General features: G+C 46.2%; 1 protein-coding gene across 3 annotated transcripts in view; it reads left to right on the top strand.

Moving 5' to 3' along the window:
- Positions 1–23,391, top strand: part of ARPP21 (cAMP regulated phosphoprotein 21) — a 468,982-nt gene that overhangs the window by 90,509 nt on the left and 355,082 nt on the right. Inside the window, exons 4-5 of one of the 3 annotated variants that reach the window (XM_087892467.1) lie at positions 5,755–5,928; positions 18,092–19,874. The exons of 1 other annotated variant lie outside the window; for it this stretch is intronic. The gene's annotated coding sequence lies outside the window, so the exon portion shown is untranslated. The remainder of the gene's footprint in view (positions 1–5,754; positions 5,929–18,091; positions 19,875–23,391) is intronic. One more of the 3 variants, XM_087892466.1, reaches the window with a different exon arrangement.

The following is a 23,391-nucleotide window of genomic DNA, read 5'->3' as shown; positions in this document are numbered from 1 at the left end:
ATTCTTCACCTAGGGGCGATCCTGGACTCTCAGCTGGGCATGGTTTTTCTGTCGGAAGACCATCGTCTCAGTATTCGAACCTTGGTTTCCCAGATCTTGTCACCCCCATGGGTTCCGTTGCTGCTTCATTCGACTCTATTGGGGAAGATGATATTTTGTATATCCATTGTTCCTTGGGCCAGGTTCCACTCCAGGCCTCTACAATGGTACCTCTTACCATTTCAGAAGACACGATGCAGCAACTCCAGATTCCGAGTCCAGTTGCCTCCAGGAGTACGCGATTCCCTACTCTGATGGACCGTGCTGTCTGTGCTCTCTGGGAGTTTGTTCCACGTCCCACCCCGAGTGATGGTCACCACGGACACGAACCTGCTGGGCTGGGGTGCCCACCTCCGATCCCACGTCACGCAAGGCCACTGGTCTCCGGTAGAAGCAGTCAACGACATACATTGGTTGGAGCTTCGAGCGATCAGACTCGCCCTGCTGCACTTCGTGGAGGGCCAACACATCGGGATCCTCACGGACAATATGACTGCGAAGGCACACGTAAACCGCGAGGGGGGACTCACTCTGCGCCTTTGATGGCCGAGGCGACTAGACTTCTCGCTTGGGCAGAGCTGCACACTCTGTCCTTGACGGTGGACCATATCTCCGGGACCGACAACCGTCAAGCAGATTGGCTCAGCCGACAGCAGATCGACCACGCGGAGTGGCGCCTCCATCCGTTCCTTTTCCGCGAGCTGTCCACCAGGTTCGGCCGTCCTATCCTCGATCTGTTCGCGCATCCAAGCAACACTCAACTGCCAAGGTTCTTTTCGAGGTTCCAGTGCCCTACGGCAGAAGGCATCGACGGCCTCCTCTGTCTCTGGCCCCGGGGCCTGCTCTATGCCTTCCCCCCTCCCGCTCCTGCCGAGGGTGATCCAGAAGATTCTCCTGGAACAAGCGGACGTCCTCCTAGTCGCCCCTCACTGGGCGCGCAGATCATGGTTCGCCGATCTGATGAGCCTCTCAGTGGCTCCTCCATGGCGGATTCCGGACCACAAGATTTCTCTCAGCCAGGGGATCATACTGCATCCAGAGCCCCAATGGTTGCAGTTGACTGCGGCGCCACAAGGTGCTTGAAAAACAATTTGAGAAGGTCAAGAAAGCCAAAGGCCCATTAACCTGTCCTGAGAAAGTCGCAGGGCCTCCCTCTCCATCTAAAACTATAGCCAAGGACAGTGTCTCTCTGTTTTAATCGGAAACCTCTGATTGTTGTGGCCATCGGGCTCCTACTGTCTCAAATCTACAATCTCCAAGGGGGGTCTCAATGTCCCTACCTAATGTCTCATTGGCGCCCCAAACTGACCAGCCTGTGCGACCTAGGTGTGCTCCTGAAGCGACTTTTACTCCAACGGCAGTGGGGCTCCGGAGGAACCCACTGCTCAGCTGGATTTGCAGTCCATGCTATCGGATGCCTTGGAAAGATGTTGGCAGCCGGACTTTAACAGGGCTCCAACACTGCACAACCTTCAACTTCTAACCTTCATGCTCAGGTTCGCACCACTCACCCTACTAAAACACTGCTTTAACTCATGCAGACTATACATCTTCTGAGGAGTCTGACTAAGCTATTGAAGGTCCTGAGGACCTAGAATTCTCAGAGGATGAAGGCCTACCACCTGATAAGCCTGTGTTCACTGGCCTTTTTCGACCATCTGTTTTTAAATCTCTTTTGCACAAGGCAAAAGTCACTACTCAATGTGGTTTGATAACTTCCCCATCTCACAGCACTAAACATTCTGTAGCTCCACATGACGCCTTGTTTCAGGTGTCCAAGCAGAAAAGGATGTTATACCTTGTCCGCTGCTTTTTACGGACGGTGTTCAAACTGCATTTGGACAGCCTGGGTCCTTGACAGCCTTGAGTGGGTTGGACAAGCAGCTTTATTGTGCAGCTTCGGAGTTGGAGGATATATTGGCGCTACCATCTGTGGATACGCCAGTTGCCAGCCTCTCTTCACCTTCAGTTATCTCTGCAGACGTCTTGGACGGCTTAAAGTCTGAGGAACGAAAGGCCAAATTGGGTTTTAGAAAGGTGCATCAGGCGGCCGCTTGGGCGATCAAGGCGGCTACGGCGACCTTGTTCTTTAATAGAGCATCATTGATCTGGCTCCATCAGCTGCAAGAGTGTCTCCCTCCCAACAAGACATGCATTCATCAAGATATCAATAAAATATTTGTGGCTACAGAGTATTCAGCGGATACCTCTCTAAATGCCACTAAATTTGCCTCCTGCGCCTTGGCGTCCTCTGTCACCAACCGGCGTCTGTTCTGGCTCCGAAACTGGAAAGCTGACTCAAAGGCAAAGTGGAAATTGGCCTCTTCAGCTTTCAAGGCTCCTTCCTTGTTTGGGCATCGCTGGAGCCTTTCTTGGTGGAAGATAAAGAGAAGCAAAAGATCCTTCCGTCTTCCTAACACAGGCCGGAGTGCAGATATGTACCTTTCAGCCAGTGCCAGCCCTTTCAGGCCATCTCGGGACCCAGTGGGTCCTATGCTCAGCAACCGTTTGCCCAAGGTGCAGACCGTGGTTCCGACAGGCACATATTTCGAGATCGTACGCGCAATCAGACATTCTCCAAACGACCTTTACGAGGCGGCGGTTTCCGTTCCACCAAAAGAGCAAATGACTCTCAACTATCAGATCCCATTGGTGGTCGCCTCCAGCAGTTTCACCATCAATGGGCTCTCTCAATACCAGAGGAGTGGATCCGGCGCACAGTGCGTCATGGACTATGTCTGGAATTTCTCGGGGTCCCTCCCAGTCGTTTCCATTGTTGCCCGGTTCCCCACCTCCTTCAACAATGTCAATTGATGGAAGCAGAGATCTCTCATCTGCTGACCATCAGAGCAATAGAACCGGTACCCAAAGGTCAAGAGATGACCGGATTCTACTCCTCCCTGTTCCTGGTGGCCAAGGCTTCGGGGGGGGGCACAGAGGCATCTTGAACCTGAAACAGCTAAACAAATTCATCTTGTATCGAAGGTTACAAAGGTCTCTCGGATCGATCCTGACTTGCATCAGATGCAACGACCTTCTGCAGTCCGTGGACCTTCGGGAGGCTTATTTACATGTCCCGATCCACCCGGCGCATCACAAGTACCTGAGATTCGAGTACGACAACCATCACTTCCAGTACTGTGCGATGCCCTTTGAGCTTTCCTCTGCCCCCAGAACTTTCACCAAACTGGTGGCAGTCATAGCGGTGTCACTACAGTCCCGGCCAATACGTCTTCTCTGTTATTTAGATGATATCCTTGTCCTGTCCTCTTCTCCGTCTCAGGCCATGACAGATACGGGAGCAGTGATCTGGGGGTTCCAAAGTCATGGCTTCACAATCAACTACAAAAAGAGCCATCTCATACCGACTATGCGTCTTCTACATTTGGGGGCAGTGATCGATACGTCCAAAGGACAGGTGTTCCTATTGCCAGACAGAGTCCACAATATCAAGACCTTGGTGACTCAGATAAAGACCCAGCGGAAGGTACCTCTTCTTCAACTGTCCCAACTGTTGGGGAAGATGGTATCCTGTATCGCTATCGTTCCCTGGGCACACAGACACACGAAACCCCTGCAGTGGCTTCTGCTACCATTTCAGAAGTCAGGACGCAGCACATCCCGCTCACAGATTCTATTGCCTCCCCAAGTGCGATTGTCTCTAACTTAGTGGATGTCTCCAGCGATCCAGGAGGGGTGTGTGTTCCTAGAGGTCAATCGACTCGTCCTTACATCAGACGCAAGCCTCGGCTGGGGTGGCCACCTCTTAGATCAGGTGGTCCAAGGTCGTTGGTCACCATCGGAGAGGGTGAACAGCATCAACTGGCTGGAGTTGAGGGCTGTGCGCCTCGCTCTGCGGCACTTCCATCCCATCTTGGAGGGCCAGCATGTGTGGATCCGGACAGACAACATGACGACCAAAGCCCACATAAATCGCGAAGGGGGCACTCGTTCCAAGAATCTGATGATCGAGGCTGAATGTCTTCTAGCCTGGGCAGAGCGCCACACAGCGTCACTGAAAGCGGATCACATTTCCTGCGTGTCAAACACACAAGCAGATTGGCTGAGCAGGGAACGCATCGACCCGGCCGAATGGAGGCTCCATCCCAACATTTTCGTAGAAATTGTTCGCCGATTCGGACGCCCTCTGGTGGACTTATTTGCCACCCCTCAAAATGCACAGTTGCCTCATTTCTTCACACGCTACCAGTGCATGGGTGCATGTCCGTGGCCTCCCAGGCTGCTATATGCCTTCCTGCCCCTTCCCCTGATACCACGAGTGGTTCGGAAGTTGTTGGCGGAGCAAGCGGAGATTCTATTGGTGGCTCCTCTCTGGCCATGCAGACCCTGGTACGCGGACTTGGTCAACCTGTCGGTCTCTCCACCGTGGACAATTTCTCAGCATGTGATCTCTCTCAGCCAGGAGGTCATCGCCCATCTGGAGCCTCAGTGGCTCCAGTTGACCGTCTGGCACTTGAGAGGATCCTGCTGAGGAAGGACAGGCTCTCCGACAAGGTGATAGAGGTCATTCAGTCGTCCAGGCGCCCCTCCATGACTCGTATTTATCAAGCGTTGTGGAGGGCATTTTCAATTTGGTGTTCAGCACACCATGTGGACCCCACATCTGCCGACATTCCTGATTTCTTGATGGACGGGTTGTCCAAAGGCCTAGCCCCGGCTACCTTGAGACAACAAGTCACGGCTCTCGCCACGGTTCTTACTTGTGAGCCACACCGAAGGCTGTCACAAAATCCTCATATCAAGGGGTTTTTACACAGAGCCACCAACATATCTCCTCCGATAGTCCATCGATATCCATCTTGGGACTTGCCACTGGTGCTACAAGCACTTACCTCTGCTCCCTTCAAACCGCTGGGCTCCATCCCGCTTAAATTTCTCACATTCAAACTTACCTTCCTACTCACCATCACATCTGCGAGGCGAATTTCCGAGCTTACGGCCTTGTCGGTCCATAAAGACCTTTGCATATTCTACTTGGACAGGGTGGTGATGAGGTTAGACCCTTCCTTCACACCTAAAATGAACTCCTGGTTTCACGGGGCCCAGGAGCTCATCATTCCGAATTTTTGTCCCGATTCACGGAATTCTCGAGAAAAGAGTTGGCACACACTGGACGTGAGGAGGGCCCTACGTCGATACATTAGACGATCGGCGTCCTTTCGACTTACGGAGGCTTTGCTAGTGTCCTTTCACCCTTCCTCAATGGGGAAGAAGGTGTTATCGGCTACAGTTGGTCGCTGGATTAAAGCCTGCATTTCGACTGCGTATGACGTCAAGGCCAGGCCAATCCCGGGCAGAATTTATGCACATTCGACCCGTAGTGCGGCAACAACGGCGGCCTGGACTACACAAGCTTCTGTACTTGACATCTGCCGAGCAGCCATATGGGCATCGGTTTCTTCTTTCATACGACATTATAAGATTGATTCTTTTGCCTTGGCGGAGGCTTCATTTGGCCATAGAGTTTTACAGCAAGTGGCCACCTTCCACAACTCAGGAAGCAGTCAGCCTCCCGCCCAGGATGTTGAGCTTGGGTAGATCCCAGCCAATGGATTGGAGGAGCAGCGTGCTGGAAAATGGATGTTGACATACTTGAACGTCCCTTTTCAGAATGCTGCGACTCCAACCCATGTCCACCCTGTTAGGGCTTCCTGTTCCTGAAGTCCTGTTGATCTGTTGTTGTTATTGTTACAGTTTCCTAGACTTATGGTTTCCTGCGCCTTCGTGAAGAAAGACTGGCGTGGGAGTGACAGAGTGGGCGTGGTCAGCCAGAGGAGAAAGAAAAATCTGCACTCAGTTTTCCCAGCAACATGGAGAAGAACCCAGCCAATGGATTGGAGTCGCAGCGTTCTGAAAAGGGACGTTCAGGTATGTCAACGTCCGTTCTGCAACATAGCTACATGTATTTCAGTCTGTTTTCTCATTACATTGGGGAAATTTGCTTAGAAAAATAAACATGTTAGAAAAAATACATAAAAATATATGAGGACAATGCATACAAAAGATCTATACATTTTGTGTGAAAGTTTTAGCATGCAGACTGATGTGCAGATAGGTTCATGTTCTCCATTGTATTGTAGGCAGCATCCAGGAATGGGTTGTCCTCGTCTGTCAGCCAACAAGACTGCTGTAAGACAGTCCCTCTGCCAATGGTCTCCAGCTTTTGACTCGGTCTTGGTCTAAGACAGACGTGGTTTTGGCTATCTGACCCATTCTTGGATAGCTATTTTTTCTGCCTTTTTATCCCTTTTTGATTTCCTTTTTCAGTTTATTAGGTTTATTGCTGGTTCAAGTGAAAGTGTTTATTGCACTTTGCCTGCTCCCAGCTTTGGCTTGTAGAGCCAGCTTTGCCGGCGTGAAGGGCTTCTGCTCGACCCCGCCGAGGACCATGACTTGTCACTGGCGAGCCAGAGGTTTGATTCCTGGCTGGGGAGCGTGCATGGCTCTTCCGATTGCCGCTAGCCCCATTTTAGCTAACTACCGTCCAGTCTCCAACCTTCGCTTTGTGGCGAAGGTTGTTGAGAGTGTTGTGGCACGACAGCTTCCGCAGTACCTTGATGAAGCTATCTATCTAGATCCGCTCCAGTCCGGCTTCAGGCCTGGGCACAGCACGGAAACGGCATTGGTCGCATTGGTGGATGATCTCTGGAGAGCTCGGGATAGAGGTTGTTCCTCTATCCTAGTCCTGTTAGATCTCTCAGCAGCTTTTGATACCATCGACCATGGTATCTTGCTGCACCGGTTGGAGGGGTTGGGGATGGGGGGCACTGTTTTACGGTGGTTCTCCTATATCTCTGACCGGTCGCAGTTGGTGTTGGCAGGGGAGCAGAGGTCGACCCCGAGGCACCTTGTTTATGGGGTGCCGCAGTGGTCGGTCCTCTCACCCCTCCTGTTCAACATTTATGTGAAGCCGCTAGGCGAGAACATCCGTGGTTTTGGAGTGGAGTTCCATCAGTACGCTGATGATACTCAGCTGTACATCTCCACCCCAGGCCATCCCAATGATGCCCTTGAAGTGATGTCCCGGTGCCTAGAGGCCGTGCGGGTCTGGATGGGGAGAAACAGGCTCCAACTCAACCCTTCCAAGACCGAGTGGCTGTGGCTTCCGGCGTCCCAATTTAGCCAGCTGGTGCCATCGCTGGCTATTGGCGGGTTACTGGCCCCCACGGAGAGGGCTCGCAACTTGGGCGTCCTCCTGGACGCACAGCTGTCTTTAGAAGAGCATATGATGGCTGTGGCCAGGGAGACTTTTTATCAGGTTCGCCTGATTCACCAGTTGCGTCCCTTTCTGGATCGGGACTCCTTACGCACAGTCACTGAGGCACTTGTCACTTCCCGCCTGGACTACTGTAATACTCTCTACATGGGGCTCCCCTTGAGGAGCACCCGGAGGCTCCAACTGGTGCAGAATGCGGCCACGCCGGGGATTATGGGAGCTATGGGGCGCTCCCATGTGGCACCCCTCCTGTGCGAGCTGCATTGGCTTCCGGTAGTCTTCCGGGTGCGCTTCAAGATGTTGGTTATCACCTTTAAAGCGCTCCATGGCTTTAGGGCCTGGGTACTTACGGGACCGCCTTCTGCCACCGATAGCCTCCCACTGGCCAGTACGCTCCCACAGAGAGGGACTCCTCAGGGTGCCGTCGGCCAGACAATGTTGGCTGGCGACCCCCAGAGGAGAGGGCCTTCTCTGTGGCAGCACCTGCCCTCTGGAACGACCTGCCCCGGAGATACGTAGGATACCAGATCTCTGTGCTTTTTGCCGTGCCCTTAAAACTTTTTTATTTCATCAAGCTGGCCTGGTGTAATTCCCCCTTAGATGTTTTTATAAGATAATATTGAATTGAATTGATAAATAATACATAATATATATACACAATATAGAAAATTGAGAATATATATTAGTAGGAGTGAAATAAGGGAGAAAGCAGATCAAGTGTGTAAACTTAAATATTATATAGTATTATATAGTATTTAACAATAAGAATAATATAGAATATTACTTGTGTATGATAATTTGAAAAAGTTTCCTCTGTCTAGCCAATATGTCCACGACAGTGACCTCTACTAAGGTGATGAAAAAACACACAGACTCTATGGTGGCATCCTCACCGATAACAACACCTCCAGGTTTAAGAAAGTCAGCAGAAAATCTACCAACATCAGAGAAACCAATCACAATGCAAGGAATGCAGATGATGTTCCAAAATATCCAAGAATTAATGGAAAAGAATCAAGAAGCTACATCCAAAAACTTTGATGACCTGAAAACTGAGAGGACTGAGTTAAGAGGAGAGATGAAACAAATTAAAGAGACATTGGGAGAGATGAGAACAACTCTGACCATACACGAGGAGAGACTGACTATCATTGAAAAAATCACTGAAAGAGTAGAAACTCAGATGGATAAATGCAAAAGGAGATGTGAGCAAGCGATTGGGAAACTCGAAGAGGAAGTAGTATTCTTAGAGATGGAGAAGTTTGCCTTTTTCCTACGTCTACAAAATGTGGCGGAAGATAGAGAAGAACAGTTGGAGGAAATTGTGAGAAAAGTGATTGCAGAAGTAGTTGGGAGAAAGAAGGAGGAAGTATATGGCGAGATAGACGAGGCCTATCGGGTTTACACCAATTATGCGAGACGGCACAACCTGCCTAGGGAGATACATATAAGATTTACCAAAAAGGCCCTCAGAGATGAAACCCTTCATAAGGCCAGGGATCAGAATATCACATATAAAGGACGGCAGATTACATTTTTAAAACAGATCCCCAGAAGGGTTCGAGAACAGAGGCAGAGTTACCAGTTTATAACCTCGCAACTAAGGAAGCAAAATGTGCCTTACCGATGGTTATTGCCTGAAGGACTTTTGGTGACGTGGCAGGACCATAAGATTAAAATTGAAAATATACAGGATGCACAAGAATTTTGTGAAAACTTATTTGGACCTACTGAAAGCGAAAGAGATAAAGAAAGAGTTAAAGAGATTCAGAAAGACCAGAAAGAAGAGCGGAGGAATGAGAGAGGAATACAAATGTATCAGGGAAAGGGGAAACGAGAAGGGAGGAAGGGGGAGGAAGGAGAACTGGAGGAATACGGAATTGAAACTCGTCTAGCAGCCAAAATTAAAGGGACCAATAGATAGGGATGGATCAAGGAGTGAGACTCTTGACAGTAAATGTCAGTGGTCTTAACGCACCAGCAAAGAGAAGACGGTTACTAACCAAAATTGTGAAAACTAATGCGGATATAATTTGTATGCAGGAAACGCACATTAAATTGTCACATGCTAAACTATTGAAATGCCCTAAAGCAGGGAAACTGTTGCGGCCTCAGAGGAGAGAAAGAGAGGGGTAGCAATGTATGTAAAGGAATATCTCTCCCCGAAACAACTTTTTGCAGATGAAGAGGGAAGAATGTTAATATTAGAGGTGGAATTACTTCAGAGTAAAGCCTTACTGATAGGAATTTATGCCCCAAATACTAAACATAAATTGTTCTTCTGGAAATTACAAAGAGAAATCCGAGACTTGGACTATGAGCAGGTATGCCTGTTGGGCGACTTTAACGCAGTTGCGAATAGGACACAGGACTACAAAACAGGGGAAAGTCAAAAAAGAAATGGAGGATATGATAGGAAAACTTTACCAGCCATTTGGGATGAAATGAGAGAGGAACTAGGACTGAAAGATACATGGCGCGAGTACAACCTGACCAAAGAACAATTTACTTATTATTCAGCTAGACATAAATTGTGGTCCAGGTTGGACATGATTTGGATGACACAAGAACTTAACTCCTTAGTGGCAGAGTCTAGAATTATGCCAAATGATTGGGCGGACCACAATCCAGTATTAGTCACACTAAAGAAAGAGGGGAAAAATAGAAGGAGGTGGATGATGAGATCAGAGATTCTAAAAGAGACTGAATTTACACAAATACTCAAGACAGAAATACCCCTTTTCTTTCAAGAGAATAAAACACCGGGGATGTCACTACAAATAGTCTGGGATCCCGCCAAAGCTTTTATAAGAGGTCTCTGCATTAAATACATGGCCATTAAACATAAGAAAGAAGAACAAGAAAGGGGCGAGTTAATAAGCAAATTAATAAAAGCCGAGGAACAATTACAAGATAATCCACTCTCGGTAAGAGCAAAAGAACAGATATTAATTTTAAGACATCAGCTTAATCTCCTGGAATTGGATAAATTGAAAGATAAGATAAAGTTAGCAAAACAAAAACACTTTGAATCAGCAAATAAATTAGGAAAATGGCTTACATTTAGATTAAAAAAAGAAAAACAGATTAGACGAATTGATCAATTAGAAGACAAGAAAGGGAACCTAATAAAAGATAAAAAAGGGAAAGAAAAAATTGCAGTGGATTTTTATAAAGATTTATATAAAAGAGAGGAAATTCCAATAGATGTGATAAAAAACTATATAGAGAATTCGGATTTACCTAAGTTATCGAATCTAACGAAAGAAATATTAGACGAAGAAATCACTTTAGAAGAGATTGAAAAAGCAGTAAAGAAACAGGAATCTAAAAACACCGGGCACAGATGGGCTTCCAGCGGAATTATACAAAACAATGTTTGAGACTATGGGAGAGCACATGAAGGACCTATTTAATGAGGTAGCGGGGAAAGCGGAAATCCCCTATTCATGGAGAGAGGCTAACATCAGTTTGATTCCTAAAGAAGACCCCCTCTCATCAGACATAAAAAACTATTTTTATGACCTATTTCCCTTCTGAACTCAGACTACAAAATCTTTACCACAATTCTAGCAAATAGACTAAAAGGATTCTTGAATGAATTCATACATTCCGACCAAAACGGATTCTTACCAGCACGGCAATTAAGAGACAATATGAGAGTTATGTTAAATGTACTGGAAGAACACCCTGGCAAACAGGTTGCTTTAGTCTTTATAGATGCCCAGAAGGCATTTGACAGAGTTAGCTGGAACTACATAATATTACAACTAGAATATATGGGCTTTGGGCAGAGGTTTACAAATGCGATCAAAGCTATCTATACTAAACAAAGGGCCAGATTATTGATAAATGGGGACTTGACAGAAGAATTTTCTATTGATAAAGGAACAAGACAAGGATGTCCTCTGTCCCCCTTACTTTTTATTCTATCATTAGAAACACTACTACGTAAAATAAGGAATGACGAAAAAATTAAAGGCCTTGCAATTGGACAACAGATATATAAAACCCAAGTTTTTGCTGATGATATGGTTTTTATTTTGGAAGAGCCCGTAGAATTTTGTTTAAATTTATTAGAGACAATTGAAAAATTCGGAGCTGTAGCAGGGCTATCAATAAATAAAAAGAAAACAAATATAATAACCAAGAACATTGTAGAAGAATCAAAAAGAGATCTACAGAAGATAACTGGATTAAATGTAGTGAATAAAGTTAAATATCTGGGAGTGTGGCTTACCAATAGGTGTTCAAGCTTACAGGAGGACAATTATAACAAACTACTAGCCCAAACTAAAAGAGACTTAGAAAAATGGGGCAAAATACAACTCTCATTACTAGGACGAGTAACAACAGTAAAATCTTACCTTTTACCGAAGTTCAATTTTTTATTCCAAACTGCCCCAGTGAACCTATCTAAAAAAAAATTTATGGAGCTAAACCAATTAACAACCAAATATGTTTGGCAGAGGAAGAAACCACGGATCAAAAGAAAGATGATGCAAGAATTAAGAGAAAGAGGAGGTTTAGGATTACCTAGTTGGGAGAACTATTATTCGGCTGCATTATTAACTTGGGTAAAAGAATGGATTACCTTAGGTAATAGTCGTCTCCTTAAATTAGAAGGGTTTGACCTTCAACAAGGGTGGCATAAGGCACTTTGGCGTGAGAATACCCCACAAAGTAAATGGTTTACCCGACACTACTTAAGAAATATCTTAATTCGAAACTGGGGAAAAGTTAGTAGAAAATATTATACTAAAACACCTTCCTGATTAGCACCTCTAGAAGCAGTGACATATCCCAACCTTTATAATGTGGCCAAAAAATTTACATATAAGGAGTTGATGAACATATAAGGGAGATTAAAATCTAGACAGGAATTAAACTCCCAAGGGGTGCAAATAGATTGGTGGAGTTACTTGCAGATCCAATCTAAATTTAAAAAGGATAGAGATGGGAAAGGCATTAATGGGGACGCACAAGAGCTAGATAAAATTCTGATGGGCCAGGAAAAAGGCATGACCTCAAAAACTTATAAATTGCTTATGAAAATGGAGATAGGTGAGGAAACAGTTAAAGACACCATGATCGCTTGGGGAAAAATTTTAGATACCCAATATATTTAGACAAATGGCAAGAAATTTGGTGGGATAATATGAAATTAGTAGTATCCACGGCGTATAAGGAAAACATCTATAAGATGATATATAGATGGCACCTACCCCCCGATAGATTAGCAACATACGGCAGAATGTTGGAAATGTGAGTGGGAACATGGCACTTATTATCATCAGTGGTGGACGTGTCCAAAAGCAACGGAATTTTGGGGGAAAATAAAAAAATGGCTCAATGAGATTTTAATAGTAAAAATAGACTGGAGACCAGAGACATGCCTATTCGGGTCCAAGCCAGAAAATATAAAAAAGGATTTGTGGTATTTGGCTTTACATATCATCACAGCGACGAGATTGACTTACGCCCAACTCTGGAGAAACCAGAATATCCCAACAGAAGAGGCTATTATTAAAAAAATCTTAGAATGTGCAGAAGCTGATACATTAACCAAAAAATTAAAGGAGAGAGAGCAAACACAGGGAGCTTTAGTTTGGGATAAATTTTATAAATGGCTAGAAAAGAGGAACGTAAATCCCACTTTAGAAGAGGAATGATATTTATTGAGAAACCTATCCAATATAAGATAAATGAGGTCGGATAGACCTAATTGATATAATAAGGCATGTAAGTTGTTTTGTCTTCCTCGGTTTATAATGTAGAGATATAGTACCGAATATTTGTATAGTAAGGTACTGTAAAGAAGCAAGGAAGTATGTATGTTTATTGTTGTTTTGTTTTCTGTGCGTTATCTTTTTATGATGTGTTGTTTCTATGTTTTTTAACAAAAAATGTAAATAAAGATTTTTTTTAATTTTTTTTTAAAAATCCCCCTTAGATATTTTTAGATATTTTAAACTGTAAATTGATTTTAGTTGGGGTGTTCTAAATTTATTGGGCCAAAATTTGTTTAATTCTTTTAAAAATTTTAAATTTTGTATGTGATGTTTTTATTTTTGGCTGTTCACCGTGCTGAATCCAGCAGGAGAAGGGCGGTATAAAAATTTAATAAAATAAATAAATAAATAAATAAATAAATTGGGCTGCACTGGTCTCCTGCTCGGTGCGCCTTGGGTATTTTCCGGCTTTGACAGATCTGACAGCCGAAGGAGTGACCGGAGCGTGGTTATTGTGAGTCCATCGCTGGGCAGCTGCCCAAATAACCCTGCCTTCGCCTTTACTGAGGAGGGGAAGGCTTAAGAGTCCCTGTTTGATTTCAAGCATACTTCCCTTGACAGTGCAAGGCTGCTTAATTTGCCGCGCTGATTGCAGCAGAGCGATTTTTGGCCGGGTTGCAATTTAAAATGGCCGAAGAAGCCGCGCTTGCTGTCAGTCACTCAGAGAGCATTGCGGCTGTCATAGCTCCGGCTCCCTTGGCCCCTGAGGAGACCAGATCAGCTGGGGCATTGGGACAGAGGCCGCCAGGCAGGAAAGCCCTGGCAAAGACTGATAAATGCCAGAGCAGCTCCAGAAAGCCCTCCAAGGCTTTGGAATTATAGGTGGTAAGAACAGCTAAGGCGATTGAGAGATCGCCAAAGCCTTAAAGAGAGCTGATTCCCTCCACTAGGTCCCTCAGCAACCTCTGGAGAGGGAAACTATTCCCGCCTTTTTTCCTCACAGTCTGTGGACCTGCAAGAGGAATTTGAAAGCCAGCTTGTATTACATTGGTCACCAGCGAGCAAATAGAGACAGATTTACCTACAATAGTGAAGCTCCTCTGTCCTCAGCTCAAGCTAATTCTGTCTGGCAACAGCCTGTCAGGCTTAGACTGGCTAATACAGAGAATCCCAGTAGACAAATGATCCCTGATATGCGGGTAAAACAGTTTCCTCCCAACATGGAGGACATTATTTCTGCAGCTGTTACCAGAGCCTTAGCTGCTAGCAGGCAGCAAGTAACCACAGCCTATTTATTTACACTCTGCTGGCAAATGTCAGTGTACTGCACACATGGATTCCTTTGAGGCGGGGGGGGCTCTGTTTTATTGCAGGACTATGGCTCTCCTTATAGGTCTCGTCATTCTTCTGTTTCTGGTGAGGAGGCGGGCAGAGACTTGGATTTCTCTGAGGATGAGGAACAGCTGCTTGAACAGCCAGCGTTCTCTGGTCTTTTTAAGCTTGCTCTGCTTAAATCAAGACGAAGAAGGCCACTAACATGCCCTTTGTTCCAGCTTCTAGGGAACCTGTTCGAGGACCTTCTACAGCCTCCGGCTCCTTGTTTTCTGAGCCAGTTAATGTCACAGAGGTGGTGCCATCCCCTCTCTTATTTCTGGATGTTGTTAAACGCCAGTGGCCCGCTCCTGCCATTGGGCCTAACCCGGGTTCACTGGATAAGCGGCTGTATAATGTTGAGAATTACTTATCTCATACTCTCTCATTACCATCAATAGATGCTCCTGTGGCAGCTTTGACTTCACACACAGTCATTCCTGAGGCCCCTGAGGAAGGTCTCAGGCCCGAGGATAGGAAATCGGAGCAGGCAATCAAGAGGACGCACCAGTCAGCTGCCTAGGCATTAAGGCGGCCACATCTGCTTCTTATTTTAATAGGGCATCCCTCATATGGCTGAAACAGCTGCAGAACCGGATCCCGTTGGGAGACACCAGGGCCCACCAGGACTTGAACAAGTTGCAAGCAGCCCTGGAGTATTCAGTCTCAGCGCCCTTTCCTTTCAGACGCCAACGCTAATTCCTTTTCTGGCTCTCCCATTGGGGGATGCCTGGCATTGTTTGCCGGGCAATGGGAGAGCATAACCACGGATACATGGGTCCTGGAGACGGTCCGGTCGGGCCTCTTTTTAGAGTTCCTCTTCACACCCCCGGGGTTTTTCATTAACTGCCCTGCCTTGGAACAGCATTAAGCAGGACCTCATGGACACGGCTATCCAACACCTATTGGATATCCAGGTGATTGAGCCAGTGCCAGAGGCCCAGTGTGGTTTCGGATTTTATTCCATTCTTTTGTGATTCCCAGAGCATGGGGGGGTAGGTATTGGGCTATCTTGGACCTTAAGAGACTTAATCGCTGTATTGTGTACAAGCGCTTTAAGATGCATTTGCTTCAGTCCATTTTGGACAGTGTCAGGGCGACTTCCTCACTTCTATTGACCTCACTGAGGCTTATCTTCACGTCCCCATCTATCCAGATCATAGACAATATTTGCGTTTCTGTTATAGATCCCATCATTATCAGTATAGGGCCCTGCCCTTTGGCCTGTCTTCCGCACCTCGGGCTTTTACCAAATTACTTGCTGCATTGGCAGCGCACATCCGGGCTATCCCTATGCGCCTCCAATGCTACCTGGACAATATTTTGATTCAATCAACCTCAGAGTCCCAGGCTCATAGGGACCTAGAAGTAACTATGCAAATGCTCCAGGATCATGGGTTTTCGATTAATGTCAACAAGAGTCATTTTAAACCGACTAATTGGTTGTTGCATTTGGGAGTGGAGATAGACACCTTGGAGTGCAGGGTATATCTTTCTCAGGAGAGGCAAGCAAGCATTAGGGACCTGATAAGTGGGGTCCGGAGTAGTCAGTTCGCTTCTCTTTCCAGTCTTTTGCAGCTTCTGGGAAAGATGGTATCTTGCATCTCCATCGTGCCTTGGGCACGTTTCCATTCTAGGGCCCTCCAATGGTTCCTTTTCCTGTATCAGAGATCAGGCAGGAGTACCTTACCTCTTACGGTCAGACTCTCCCGAGAAGTTCTTCATTCCTACTGCATTGGGTGTCTTGCTATCCGCCATGAAAGAGGCGGTGGTGAGGCCCCTCCTCAAGAACCTGCTCTGGATCTGGCTGTTTTGGCTAACTACCGTCCGGTCTCCAACCTTCCCTTCTTGGCGAATGTTGTTGAGAGTATGGTGGTGCGACAGCTTCCTGGGTACTTGGATGAAGCTGTCTATCTGGATCCGCTCCAGTCTGGCTTCAGGCCTAGGCACAGCACGGAAACGGCATTGGTCGCGTTGGTGGATGATCTCTGGAGGGCTCGGGATAGGGGTTGCTCCTCTATCCTGGTTCTGTTAGATCTCTCAGCGGCTTTTGATACCATCGACGATGGTATCTTGCTGCGCTGGTTGGAGGGGCTGGGGATGGGGGGCACCATTTTGCGGTGGTTCTCCTATCTCTCCGACCGGTCGCAGTCGGTGTTGGCAGGGGGGCAGAGGTCGACCCCAAGGCGCCTTGTTTGTGGGATGCCTCAGGGGTCGGTCCTGTCACCCCATCTGTTCAACATTTATGTGAAGGCGCTGGGTGAGATCATCCGTGGCTTTGGGGTGGAGTTCCATCAGTACGCTGATGATACTCAGCTGTACATCTCTACCCCAGGCCATCCCAACGATGCCCTTGAAGTGATGTCCCGGTGCCTGGAGGCCGTGCGGATCTGGATGGGGAGTAACAGGCTTTGACTCAACCCTTCCAAGACCGAGTGGCTGTGGCTTCCGGTGTCTCGATATAGCCAGCTGGTGCCATCACTGGCTATTGGGGGCGAGTTATTGGCCCCCACGGACAGGGCTCTCAACTTGGGCATTCTCCTGGATGCACGGCTGTCTTTAGAAGAGCATATGATGGCCGTGGCCAGGGGGGCTTTTTATCACGTTCGCCTGATTCACCAGTTGCGTACCTTTCTGGATCGGGACTCCTTACACACAGTCACTCAGGCACTCGTCACTTCCCGCCTGGACTACTGCAATGCTCTCTACATGGGGCTCCCCTTGAGGGGCACCCGGAGGCTCCAACTGGTGCAGAATGCTGCCGCGCGGGGGATTATGGGAGCGAGGGGGCGCTCCCATGTGACACCTCTCCTGCGTGAGCTGCATTGGCTTCCAGTGGTCTTCCGGGTGCGCTTCAAGGTGTTGGTCACCATCTTTAAAGCGCTCCATGACATAGGACCTGGATATTTGCGGGACCGCCTTCTGCCGCCAATAGCCTCCCACCGACCAGTACGCTCCCACAGAGAGGGACTCCTCAGGGTGCCGTAAGCCAGGCAATGTCGGCTGGCAACCCCCAGGGGGAGGGCCTTCTCTGTGGCAGCTCCTGCCCGCTGGAACGATTTGCCCCGGAGATACGAAGGATATCAGATCTCCAGGTCTTTCGCCGCACCCTAAAAACTTTTCTTTTCCATCAAGCAGGGCTTGCATGAACCCCCCCCCCCTTTTTAGTCTTTTTTAGTTTTTTAGCTTTTTAAATTGTCAATGGGTTTTAGTTTGAATTGTTTTAAATGTGGGTCAAAGTCATGTAATTCTTTTAATAATTTTAAATTTTGTATTGGTATATGTTTTAGTTTTCGCTGTTCACTGCCCTGAGTCCACTGAGTCCAATTTATTCACAAATTGAATAAAATAAATAAATACTGTGGTGGGAGTTGGATGCACTTTCCAGAGGTTGCCTTTTTAAGGAACCAGAGTCAGTGATAGTTAGTTACAACAGATGCCAGCCTAGGTAGCGTCACACAGGGCCAGTGGTCTCAGGATGATTTGACACATAATATAAATTGGCTGGAGCTTAGGGCAATTCATCTGGCTCTCCAGCGCTTTCAGGACACCCTGATGAGAGAAGTGGAAAGACTTTGTGGTTGGGCAGAGCAGCTGCACATCTCCCTGAGGGCGGAGCATATCACAGAGTCTGATAATGTACAGGCAAGATTGGCTCAGCAGGGCCACAATTGACCATGCAGAGTGGTGACTGCATCCGAATTTGTTTCAGGCACTGGTGGAGTGATTCGGCCGCCCGACCGTGGACCTGTTCGTGACTCCGGACAACGCCCAGCTGCCGAGATATTTCACCAGGTTTGCAGTTCCGGGGGAGGAATGTGTCGATGCGCTCCGGAGCACCTGGCCACCAGAGTTCCTGTATGCATTTCCTCCACTGCCCCTCATTCCCAGGGTGGTACGGAAAATTCTAGCGGAATGAGCAGAAGTCCTACTTTTGGCCCCGCACTGGCCTCGCCGCCCTTGGTTTGCCGACCTGGTGGCCCTATCGGTGGACAACCTTGGAGGATTCCATTGAGCAGAATCTCCCTCAGCCAGGGGGCACTGGTCCACCTGGACCCTCAGTGGCTCCAGTTGACCGCCTGGTGCTTGAGTGGAGCGCTCTGATCCAGGACAACTACTCCTCCGAGGTAATTGCCATCATGCAGGCTGCCAGGCGGCCGTCCACAAACAGGATTTATGATGCCACCTGGAAGGCCTTCTGTTCCTGGTGTTCTCAATCTGGCCTGATTCCAACTGAGGTGACTGTGCCCCAGATACTGAATTTTTTACAGGTGAGGCTTAACATGGATATTTCGCCCAATTCCATCAGGCGACAGATGGCCGCATTGTCTTCAGTGCTGACTTGCGGTAGGTTGGAGTCTCTAGCTCAACACCCTTCTGTCCGCAAGTTCATCAGGGGCGCAATGAACCTGCGACCGCCAGTGGTTCATTGTTTCAACTTGGGACCTCAACACCGTTCTGCAGGTGCTGACCGGAGGTCTGTTCGAACCACTGTGGGAGGCGAATCTGTGCTTCTTGACCTGCAAGGTGGCATTCCTGGTGGCCATCACCTCAGCCAGGCGGATCTCCGAGATGGCGGCGCTTTCCATCAGACGGACCTCTGTGTGTTTCACCCTAACCAGGTGGTGTTACATTTGGACCCTACCTTTGTCCCGAAAGTGAATACGTGGTTTCACAGGGCCCAAGAGCTAATCCTTCCAGATTTCTGCCCCAGGCCAGGGCATCCCCTGGAGAGAAAGTGGCATACACTAAATGTTAGACGAGCTCTCCGAATATACATTAAGCGGACCTCCTCATTCAGGAGGACGGAGTCGCTCTTCGTTTCCTTCCAACCGGCTACCTTAGGGGCTAAGGTCACTCCCTCGACCCTGGGCCGATGGATCCGGGCGTGTATCGCCAAGGCATACCACGTGCAGGCCCTTCCATTGCCCAAAAATATTACGGCACACTCCACCTGGAGTGCGGCCACAAGTGTTGCATGGGCCACTCATGCATCTCTGGAGGAGGTCTGCAGGGCTGCCACCTGGTCCTTTCCGTCGCCCTTTATTAGGAACTATAAGTTGGACACTTATGCCTCTGCTAAGGCAGCCTTTTGTAGGAGGGTGCTACAGAGAGTACATCAGGTGAGGGGACCTCGGGCCAAGCCTGAGCCCACCCTTAAGGACACGACCGCTTTGGTATGTCCCATTCATGGATGCTGCCTACAATACGATGGAGAAGGAGCGTTGGTCCTACCTGATACGATCCTTATCGTTGATTGTAGGCAGCATCCAGTCCCACCCTAGTGTAGGGCTGGCCCTAGATCCGCATGTCTTTGTATATATTTGTATGTTTTTTTGACCACGTTGAGTCTGTCCCTTAACCTTCACTAAAAGCTGGAGACTGTTGGCAGAGGGAGTGTCTTACAGCTTTGACAGACTCGGTCTTATTGGCTGACAGACGAGGACAACCCATTCCTGGATGCTGCCTACAATCAATGAGAAGGATCGTATCAGGTCGGACCAACACTCCTTTTGTTATGACAATTAGGGTTCTCTAATTAATACTAATATTATTTAAAATACTATGATTGTGATACGAACAACATATCTCCCAATCTAGCGAGGATTGGGATTGCAAGGATCTGATACACAATTTCTGTCCCAATAAGATGAATGCAGCCTGCTTGCCCTATCAGGGTTTGGTAGCTCTTGTGCTTTTGAAATTTTAGGAAACAGGCAGGAAAAAAAAGAAGCGGCTGGTGTACTATATGATCTTGATCTTTGTCTCAGACTTTTGGAGCCTATGCCAACTATTCACATTGTGATTTATTGTATCTATTATCCTGCATGAATTAATTTCAAAAAGCTTAATTTGCATAAAAATGTAATCTATGATGGTAGCTTAAAATGTTATCTGTGAAAACCCCAAGTGTTGGAAATGCGGTCATTGGCAAGATACCTTCTACCATATGTGGTGGATGTGTCCTGAAGCGAGGAAATTCTGGAAAGTGATACAAAAATGGATCCAAGAAATAATAGAGGAGGATATTAACTTCCTACCAGAAATTTATCTCCTGGGAGTACTAAAACGAGCATATGGGAAGAAGAAGAAATATTTAATTATCCACATCGTTACAGCTGCGAGACTTTCCTATGCACAACATTGGAAGGAGAAAAGTTGTCCAACTGAGGAACACATAGTCAATAAAATATTGGAATGTGCAGAAATGTGCAGATTAACATATGTATTAAATGAGAAGGAGGATTCAGAGTTTTATACGGTATGGGATTTGTGGTATAGGTGGTTGGAAAGTAAATGCAAAAGTTAACTACTAAGGGGGACAACGCTTAACTACCAACTTAACTTATGTATCATTATATTATAATTTATAATGTATTAATTTCACAAATATCCTATGTTTTAATTGTAAATCATTTATATAATCTACTAGTTACCACATTTATAAGCATATAGTATGACTACACGTTGCCAAACCGAAAAGATTGAATTGTAATATATTGTCTACTCAATAAATTTTTTTAAAAAAATAAATAAAATGTTACCTGTGAAAATATCAGTATAATTAATAATAAAATAACTATACAGACCGCACTTAAAATAAATCAGTCTCTTGGACTTCCGCTGGCTCCGCGAGCCTCGAAAGACGTTCTTTTGAGAGCGTCTGCTCCCTGGCTCCGTTAAAGCCCCAGAACAGCCGACAAACGCTGTCTGGAGGCTTGAAATTCTCTCCCCGGGCAAAGGGGAGAGAGAAGAGCAGGCAGGTGGAGGTAGAACCCCCCCGAACGCCCTAGGAAAAATCCTGGGGCGCGAAGGGCGCACGCTCCCTAAAAGCCTGTCAAGCCGCTCCAGACCAGAGGCCACAAGGGAGCGATTCGATCCAGTGCCCCGGTGGCAGCCCGTTCCTAGGCATCCACCAGGGCCTCTGGCAAATCGTGGGATAGGTCAATGGGAAATGTCCCAAGCTCCGTCAGGAACCTATCAGGGTCCATCAGGCGCCTGGGGTGGAACCAATGAGTCAGTTTCGCCTCACAGCGGTGGGGTGGGTTGAGTCTATTTTAAATCTTTGCAATTGCATGTAAACACCAGGCCTTCTGGTATCAGCCATCTATAGTTCACACCTTTCTGGAGCAATATTTTCATCAGGAATTGATATTCTCTTCTCATCTCCCTCACTCTCTCTTTTTTTTTTATTGAAAAAGTTTTACAATTACATTTTCTCCCCAGTTTCCCCCCCCCAACCCTCCCTAACCCCCCCTAGCCCACCCCTCCCCCCGGACTTCCACAGAATATAATCCAAATCTAAATCCCCTTTTTATAAAACTTGAACCCCTCCACCCCCTGTATATTTTTCACATCTTCACAAAATTCAAATATTCTATCTTTATATAGTACTTTCAATTAAAAGCTATCTGATATTTCCTAGTTTGATATTTATTCTGCACATAATCTATCCACTTTTTCCACTCCCATTCATAAGTCTCTTGTGAGCGATCTTTTAGATATGCTGAAATCTTCACCATCTCTGCAAAGCTGGCCATCTTCAAAGTCCATTCCTCAATAGTAGACATAGCTTCATTTTTCCAATATTGACCTATCAGTAATCTCGCTGCTGTCACCATATACAATATCAACTTTGTTTCACCCAATGTAAAACCCTTGACTATACCCAATAAAAACAATTGTGGAGAAAACTTAATTTTTTTCTTTAAAACATTCTGCATAACCCACCATATTTTTATCCAAAAAGCCTTCACTTTCTTACAAGTCCACCACACATGATAATATGTAGCATCTAAGCATTCACATCTCCAGCATTTTGGTTGAACATTAGGGTACATGCACGACAATTTCTTAGGATCTAAGTGCCATCTATAAAACATTTTATAAAAATTTTCCCTCAAATTCTGTGACTGTGTAAATTTAACATTCTGAACCCATATTTTTTCCCATGTTTCCAACATCACTGGTTCTGCAAAATTTTGTGCCCACTTAATCATGCAATCTTTAACCAATTCAGTTTCTGAATCCCTTTCTAACAAAACATTATAAAGCCTTTTAATATGCATTGGACCTTTCTCTTTTATATGTCTAACCAAGTCCTCCTCATGCATCATTATACCAGTTTTTTGGTCCTCTTTCCACCTCAGTTGAAGTTGATTATACTGTAACCAAGTTAAATTAATCCCTTCTTCCAACAGCATTTCTAAGGTCTTCAGTTGCCATCTGCCCGCATCTGTAAAAAGAACTTCTTTATATAACCCCCCCCCGAGTGACATTATATTTGTATTCCACATGATATGACCAAGATCCAGCCATAACGGTATTTTATAATCCCATTTGAGTTGGTGCTTCTTCAAAACTCTCATCAAAGAGTCTCTAAGTATGTGGCTTTTAAATACTTTATCCACTTTGTTCTCATAAAATAAGTAAGCATGCCAACCAAATTCAAGATCAAAACTTTCTATATTCAATATTCCAGTCTTTTTCCTTCCAAACCAATCACTTGCTTGGGTCAAAGCTGCTGCTTCATAATATAATTGTGGGTTTGGAAGTTTAAGACCTCCCCTTTCTGGAACATCTTGCATAATTTTCAATTTCACTCTCGGTTTTTTCTCGTTCCAGACAAACTTATTCAGTCCACTTTGCCATTCTTTCAATTGTTTATCACTTTTAAGCACCGGAATCATTTGAAACAAAAAAAGAAATCTTGGCAAAATGTTCATCTTAACTGCTGCTATTCTTCCAAGTAAAGACAGCTGCAGTTTTTTCCAAGTCTCCATATCTTTCTGTACATCTCGCCACAACACCTCATAATTATTTTGAAACAGTTTTGATCATCAGAATCATATTTGATTCTGCAACCTGAACTCCTAGATATTTCATCTACCTCACTCTTCTCGGTATTTGTTTCAGAACCACAATTTCCTTGCCCTTGTATTTCAGTATTTTCTCTTTTGTAATCTGCAATATTTGCATTTTAATTGATTTCTTGGTGAATCTTATATTAAC

This window comes from Pantherophis guttatus, chromosome 4, assembly GCF_059756535.1.
Source record: "Pantherophis guttatus breed Tessera chromosome 4, ASM5975653v1, whole genome shotgun sequence".
Classification (NCBI taxonomy): domain Eukaryota; kingdom Metazoa; phylum Chordata; class Lepidosauria; order Squamata; family Colubridae; genus Pantherophis; species Pantherophis guttatus.
Note: the sequence above shows the minus strand (reverse complement) of the source record. Positions and strands in the feature narration are given on the sequence as shown.